This window comes from Xylocopa sonorina, unplaced genomic scaffold (assembly GCF_050948175.1).
Source record: "Xylocopa sonorina isolate GNS202 unplaced genomic scaffold, iyXylSono1_principal scaffold0140, whole genome shotgun sequence".
In the NCBI taxonomy this organism is placed as follows: Eukaryota; Metazoa; Arthropoda; class Insecta; order Hymenoptera; family Apidae; genus Xylocopa; species Xylocopa sonorina.
In genome coordinates, this window is record NW_027490211.1 from 377,597 (window position 1) to 385,875 (window position 8,279).

The following is an 8,279-nucleotide window of genomic DNA, read 5'->3' on the forward strand; positions in this document are numbered from 1 at the left end:
AGTCAAGAATAATCTTCCTTCGGTCGAGATCCGTTATGTTCAGAGAGGAATAACATCGCAGCAGCCTCGTTGTCGAGAGTCTGAAACCCGCCGTTGCGAGATCGAACTTTACTTGCTCGTTTCGCGTTGTCGCGAAAAATATAGACCGCTGGAGGCTGTTGTTGGGCGAACGGTGGAGCGTCCTAACGAATGTACGAATTTTTTTTCGTTTACCTGAGCCTTGTTGGAATCGACACGACTGGGTGGTATTGGAATTTTGAAGAGACCGTCGTCGTCGTTCGTTCGTTCGGGGGGGACGATTCGTCGCTCGCGCCCAAGCCTCGTTGTCGAGAGTCTGAGAAAAAACCGCCTTTGCGAGATCGAATAATTTTATACTCGCTTCGTGTTGCCGGGGAAAACTCTTATAGACTGCCTCGAGACTGTGCGCGAAGACGACGAGTATCCCATCGATAATAACATTGTTATGTTCACCCGAACGAGAGCGTCTTGTCGATCTCGAAAGCAATACGCCGCTGGGTGTTTGGTTTCTTTTCTTCTCAGTTCGACGCGCACGTTTGGGTATCGACTTGTTCGAACGTTAGTACCAAGAGACTTAAAGATCAATAAAATATACATATACGATTACCCTGAACGGTGGATCACTTGGCTCGTGGGTCGATGAAGAACGCAGCTAATTGCGCGTCAACGTGTGAACTGTAGGACACATGAACATCGACATTTCGAACGCACATTGCGGTCCACGGATACAATTCCTGGACCACGCCTAGCTGAGGGTCGTTCGCGTAATCAGAATACTGCTTGCGTTGCGTTTCGTCGAATCTTTTTTCCCTACGGTGCTCGAATCTGCCCGCTGTCGTTCATTCTCGAATTAAATTACGAACGTTTCTGAGTTCGGGCGGCACCGAGAAAGGGAGGAAGAGGAGCGATACGCGACGTACGAGTGATCGTTGGACGTTCGTCCAAGTCGTCTGTGGCCGTGCCAAGGCAACCTGCGATTGGCAACGTGTATGCGCGTGCGGGGTGCGTAAACGTGCTCACGGAACTCGATGGTGTGTCGATCACGATCTCGCGTGAGTTCCTCGTGGCGTCGTGAGTCGTCCGTTAAACGGACGACCGCCCACGGGAACCGCTTCGTGTTTCAATCGCCGATTTTGTTCCGCGTTCCGAATTCGCACACCCACCACACGCATCGCCTTCGCCTGCATTTAGCGCACGATACGAACATGCCGCGCGCTCGACGTCATTTAAAATGAATTGTTTTTTTCACGCCGCAAGACCGAGGGAGAATTCTCGGTCGAGAGAGAAGAAATATACAAGAGAGAGAGAGAGAGAGATAGAGAGAGCGACATCGTCGTAACGCGAGGGACGATGATGCGCATCCGATCGTTCGAAGTTCTCCTCGTACAGCCCCAGGGTGTTCGATCAGAATAATCCGTTCTCTCTGTTCTCTCTGCGCGTGTATACCATGTTTCCGCGAGGGAAGAAAAGATCTCTCGCGCGGACAGTCACTCGAACATAGGCCGTCGTTGCGCCCGTGTAGCGTCGCAACGTTTCTGGTCTGTGACGCGTGTCCGCGCTTTGGAGATCTCCGGAAGCGAAACTCGAATCGGTAACACGCGCGACAAAGGAGAGAGTTTTCAGAGCAGATACGAGAAGATTGGTTCCCCTTTGGCGAGGCTCGAGTTTTTCTTCTACGAGGTGCCGCCTCGGTGCCGCAAGGTACTACTGCCCTACTTCGTGATCATCGAGTGCGTTGGTCACCCCATGTCTTCGTTGCCGAGACAGGACCGCGCGACCAAAAGCCGGTCATCCAGTCCCCGGAAGCGCAGCTTGTGCTACGATCGCATCGTACGCTTTTCCACGCGTGCGTTCCCTTTTATTTCCCGTTCAGGCAGCAGAGAGATTCGTGCGGGCGCTCCAACTCGGTCTGTCCTTCGTTCTGAAGGATCAGGGTAATAAAATCGGGGGAAAAGGAGTCGCTCCGTTTCGATCTCTGCGTGTTACGCGCGCAAGGTTGGGAACCGCTGGAGAGTATAAACAGTTGTTGATCGTTCGCAGGTACGACGATAAAGAGGACGGATGTTAAAGAAACGCCGATAGCTTGGTCGTCTAGCGAGAGTCTCGTATTTTTTCTTTTATATTTTTTACGAATCTTATATAAAAGAAATACCGACACACGAAAGACATTGGCGAGGTGCATAAAACGCTTCGACGAGAACAACAACGAAGAGAGGTGCGTGTAGTTTTTTCTTGCCGTTTTCTCGAGCGGTAAATCAAAGGATCGCTCTGTCGGAGATGGACGAAAGTTCTTTTCGTCGTCTGCCTTCCCCGTTCGCCGATGCTCTCTCCTCGTCTTGTATATATTATACATACGAATCTCTTTTTACCTTCTCTCCGTAAGCGAACTCGATGTCACGAATGAATTTCGTGCGTCACGTAGAGACGACCTCGGATTAGGTGAGATTACCCGCTGAATTTAAGCATATTACTAAGCGGAGGAAAAGAAACTAACCAGAATTTCCTTAGTAGCTGCGAGCGAACAGGAATGAGCCCAGCACTGAATCCCGTGGTTCCGCCGCTGGGAAATGTAGTGTTCGGGAGGATCCGTTTATCCCGAGACAACGAACCGCGTCCAAGTCCATCTTGAATGGGGCCATTTACCCACAGAGGGTGCCAGGCTCGTAGCGACCGGTACGCGTTTCGGGAGGATTTCTCCTTAGAGTCGGGTTGCTTGAGAGTGCAGTCCTAAGTGGGTGCTAAATTCCATCTAAGGCTAAATACGACCACGAGACCGATAGCGAACAAGTACCGTGAGGGAAAGTTGAAAAGAACTTTGAAGAGAGAGTTCAAGAGTACGTGAAACCGTTCAGGGGTAAACCTGAGAAACCCAAAAGATCGAATGGAGAGATTCATCGACGACGATACTGGTTCCCGATGGCGCGCGATGCCCCGGTGGTACCCTCGCGGTTAGACAGCGAGCGGCACGCCGTCGTCGGCGAACGTTCCGGTGATGTAGTCGTACACTTCTCCCCTAGTAGAACGTCGCGACCCGTTGCGCGTCGGTCTACAGACCGAGTGGGCGCCTGTGGCGTCGCAATCTTGCGCACGCGACAGACCCTCGGTCGCCCGGCCGGCTGCGCGACGGTACTCGTACGGTATCGGGCCGCAACCAATCCATTCTCGAATGTATGTGCGTCTAGCCCGACGCAAGCTCGGTCAGACTACCCGGTGGTACGGACTTTGCGCCGGCGCCGGGCCTGGCCAGCTGTTAGCAGGCGGTGTCCTCGAAATGGCCAAGCTTCGAATTACCGGTCGGCGACGCTACTGCTTTGGGTACTCTCAGGAACCGTCTTGAAACACGGACCAAGGAGTCTAACATGTGCGCGAACCATTGGGATTATTAAAACCTAAAGGCGAAATGAAAGTGAAAGTCGGCCTTTACGTCGACCAAGGGAGGACGAGCCGCGTACCCATGCGGCCTCGCACTTCCGGGGCGTCTCGTTCTCATCGCGAGAAGAGGCGCACCTAGAGTGGACCCGGAACTGGGTATAGGGGTGAAAGACTAATCGAACCATCTAGTAGCTGGTTCCCTCCGAAGTTTCCCTCAGGATAGCTGGCACTCAAAGAGACATACTTGAACATATGTGCGATGAGTCTCATCTGGTAAAGTGAATGACTAGAGCCCTTGGGGTCGAAACGACCTCAACCTATTCTCAAACTTCAAATGGGTGAGACCTCTGGCTTGCTTGAACGAACTTGAACTATGAAGCCATGAGATCTCGGATCAGAGTGTCAAGTGGGCCAATTTTGATAAGCAGAACTGGCGCTGTGGGATGAACCAAACGCAGAATTAAGGCGCCTAAGTCGACGCTTATGGGATACCGTGAAAGGTGTTGGTTGCTTAAGACAGCAGGACGGTGGCCGTGGAAGTTGGAATCCTTTAAGGAGTGTGTAACAACTCACCTGCCGAAACAACTAGCCCTGAAAATGGATGGCGCTGAAGCGTCGCGCCTATACTCCGCCGTCAGTGGCAAGTGGGAAGGCACGCGAAAGCATTTCGGTCCTTCATGAAGCTCTGATGAGTAGGAGGGTCGCGGCGGTGTGCGCAGAAGGGTCTGGGCGTGAGCTTGCCTGGAGTCGCCGTCGGTGCAGATCTTGGTGGTAGTAGCAAATACTCCAGCGTGGACCTGGAGGACTGTTGTGGAGAAGGGTTTCGTGTGAACAGCCGTTGCACACGAGTCAGTCGATCCTAAGCCCTAAGAGAAATCTTACGTAAATGTGGTGTACTAAAAGCAACAATTTTGAAGGAACAATACACAAAAATAAAGTGCGCGAAAGACACACACCCATTGGGCGAAAGGGAATCCGGTTCCTATTCCGTAACCCGGCAGCGGAATCGTATACCAATCCGGGCCCTCATAAGAGTGTTCGTCGGGGTAACCCAAAATGACCTGGAGACGCCGTCGGGAGGTGCGGGGAGAGTTTTGTTTTCTGTATAAGCGTGCGAGTTCCCTGGAAACCTCTAGCAGGTAGATAGGGTTTGGAACGCGAAGAGCACCGCAGTTGCGGCGATGTTCGCATCTTCCCCTCGGACCTTGAAAATCCAGGAGAGGGCCACGTGGAGGTGTCGCGCCGGTTCGTACTCATATCCGCAGCAGGTCTCCAAGGTAAAGAGCCTCTAGTCGATAGATTAATGTAGGTAAGGGAAGTCGGCAAATTGAATCCGTAACTTCGGAATAAGGATTGGCTTTGAGGAGCGGGGCGTGTCGGGCTTGGTCGGGAAGTGGGTTTGGCTGAGTGCCGGGCTTGGGCGAGCTGAACGGGCCGCTGCTTCGTGCATGCGTAACCCGGAATCTGAGCTCGGTTCCGTGCCTTGGCCTCCCACGGATCTTCTTTGCTGCGAAGCTTCAGCGGCCGTTCGCCGTAGTTATCGTCCTCTTCGGCCGCCATTCAACGCTCAGCTCAGAACTGGCACGGACTAGGGGAATCCGACTGTTTAATTAAAACAAAGCCCCCAAGGTGTTTACGCAATGTGATTTCTGCCCAGTGCTCTAAATGTCAACGTGAAGAAATTCAAAAAAGCGCGGGTAAACGGCAGGAGTAACTATGACTCTCTTAAGGATGCCCGCGGCTTCATCGGCGCCTTCCCTCCGGCTCAGCCGCCCGATTCTTAGGAATCGGACGTTGCCCGCCTCCCACCTCGTGGAGGCGCCTTACATCGAGTGGCACCGATGGATCCGCATACATTCTTTCGAGAGTTATAGTTACAGGGGTAGGATGCGTCTCAAATAGCCTCTCCTACCCAAGTCGTACGTCGTACCTCCTATAGGTTCTCGCCGGTAACATGGTTCCCCCTCCCTGGAGGGGTGCCATGGAGAAACGGCGTGCGGCGTTAGCGGCTCTTGGGGGTTGCCAACCCTCTCGAGTCCTATTTGCGTTGGCCCAAGGACTAAAACCAAGCCTCGGATGAACAAATCAAACGGTGAGCGCTCTGGCTCTGCCGTTCCAACACACAGTAGCTCTGGGAACGAAGAAATCTCATCCCACGCTTTATCTCAGCCCTCCGGAGTATCATGTCGCTTTCCGGGATACCCGAGAACATTTGGAAAAGCTATTGGGGGGTCCCTACATGAGAAGAAGGCCCATCCCAACTGGTATGACCAGTTGTGCAAGAAAGAGCCAGTGAAGGCTCGATGGAATGAACAAGAGCATACGCTTCTGGCGCGTAAGGAAGCTGAGCTGTCTGTCCAGGGTGTACGCAATATTAATCAAGCGTTAGCTAAGGTGTTCACCGATCGATCGTATGACTCTATCAAGTCGCATAGGAAACAAGAGCAGTACAAAAAGTTAGTGCAAAAATTTGTTCTTGAGATGGAATCATCAACATCTGTTATTCCGGAACTGCCTATGGAGGACCGATCGGATTGTACCAACTATGATCAGGAGATCATAAATCACCTCAATCTCCTAGACATTCCATCTACGCAGGATTTCAGATCCGCTACGCTAGTGGATATATACGACTCCCTTGAGGGCAACGAAGCAGGAGATCTTCAAGTGCTTAACGTTCTATCTGCTTGACACGTTTCCGGCGCGGAAACTGAAACAGAAGCCTGACATCGAAACACCTGTCAACACGAGCTTGTCACGTAGGAAGATGCGAAGAGCGGAATATGCGCGTATACAGGACCTGTGGACGCGAAACCCCGCCCGATGTGTGCACTCCCTTCTGAAAGAGCATCGTCTGGAGCAATCACCTCAGAAGGAAGTTATGGTCCCATTTTGGGAAAAGCTTCTGACCGAAACGTCGGATTCTTACCCCGATGGTGCGCAGGAGCGACAAGTGGAGAGCAATCTATGGGCCCCAGTAACAGAGAAAGAAATAAGATCTTCCTTTCCTAGAGTGACTACTGCGGCTGGTCCTGATGGTATTACGGCAAGGCTTCTTCGAAAGATACCCGTTTGGATGATCGAAAGGATATTAAACATCATGATGTGGTGCAGGAGACTCCCAAAACACCTCACGGAGTCTACTACCACGCTTATCCCGAAGAAGTCGGACCCTGATAGCCCCGCCGATTTTCGACCAATAACAATTTCGTCTGTTCTCGTCCGTATTTTACACAAAATACTGGCGAAAAGGATGGCGGCCAAGATACCACTTGTTCAGCGGCAGAGGTTCTTCCGTGAATCAGATGGGTGCTCAGAAAATATATTCCTCCTCGATGTGGCGCTTAGATATCATCATCAGCGCAATAAGTCCTTATATCTGGCATCGATTGATGTGGCCAAAGCCTTTGATTCGGTATCACATCAAACCATCAGACATACATTACAGCTGTATGGAGCACCGGCACCGCTGATTGACTGCATTAAGGACGTCTATGACACCAACGTTACTCGGTTGGTATGTGGAACGTGGACATCGCATCTGATCCACCCACAACGAGGTGTAAAGCAAGGTGATCCGCTATCGCCCTTCCTATTCAATCTTGTAATGGATCGATTATGGAAGAAGCTTCCGCCTGAAGTAGGCATTGAAATAGGCGACATGAAGATCAATGAAGCAGCTTTTGCGGATGACCTTTTGCTATTTGCATCCACCAAGTCTGGAATGCAATTGGCTCTGGACACCACCTCAGAGTTCCTCCAAAGTTGTGGAATGTCCATTAACGCGGCCAAATCGTTAACGGTTGTCCTTACGTCGGTTCCACACGAAAAGAAAACGATAGTGGAAGCAAGTCTCTCTTTCTCATGTGGTGGAAGGAAGCTTCCTACGCTCAAACGGACGGACCAATGGAAATACCTTGGTGTTCCATTCACTCCTGATGGGCGAGTGGCAGTGAATCCCAGTCCACAGTTAGCTGTCACGATGAAGACATTAACATCTGCTCCACTTAAGCCACAACAACGGCTCTTTGCGTTAAGAACTGTGGTACTACCCGGGCTGCAACACGTATTGGCGTTAGGTGCTATGAGAATAGGGGTGCTAAATAAGATCGATAAGATGGTAAGGCAAGCTGCAAGGAACTGTTTGCGTCTCCCATCCGATACGAATATAGCCTATTTTCATGCGAATGTTGGCGATGGTGGCCTCGGATTACCGTCCATGAGGTGGGAAATGCCTAAACAGCGCCTGGCCCGACTCACCGCACTACCACTATCAGACGATGCCAGGCAAACAGCTTCTGGACGCTTCCTCGAAAATGAGATTGCCGTAGCAGAGAGGCGTCTTACGGTGGATGGAGCTCTACTCAGAACATCAGAGTCACTCAGGAAGCGATGGGCGAACAAGCTCTATGCGACGGTAGATGGTAGTCCTTTGAAAGAGTCATGCAAAACCCCACAACAACACCGGTGGGTCTTTGAAGGAAATAGGTTTTTAACGGGTAAAGATTTTATTAATCTTTGCCGTCTCAAGATAAATGCATTACCAACTCGCTCTAGAACATCAAGAGGTCGTACTCGAGACAGAAGATATCGTGCAGGTTGTCCTGAACCGGAAACGCTAAACCATGTGCTGCAGTGTTGCCATCGAACACATGATGCCAGAATAAAAAGACATAACGCCATACCTAATTACGTCGCGAGGGAACTTAGGACGAAGGGGTACGAAGTTGAGGAAGAACCCCACATTCAGACGGAAGAAGGTTTAAGAAAGCCGGACATCATCGCTAAGAACGGAAATGATGAGGCAGTTGTTATCGATGCGCAGGTCAACAGCGAACAAACGGATCTAAACAAGGCACACCTGAAGAAAATGAATTATTATAAGAAGA

At 51.2% G+C, this 8,279-nt stretch overlaps 1 non-coding gene across 1 annotated transcript; it reads left to right on the plus strand.

The window, feature by feature from the left end:
• The first annotated feature begins 622 nt into the window (after positions 1 to 622).
• On the plus strand, positions 623 to 777 carry LOC143432402 (5.8S ribosomal RNA). The gene has a single exon (XR_013103007.1). It is a non-coding gene; the product is annotated as a 5.8S ribosomal RNA (ribosomal RNA).
• The last annotated feature ends 7,502 nt before the right edge of the window (positions 778 to 8,279 follow it).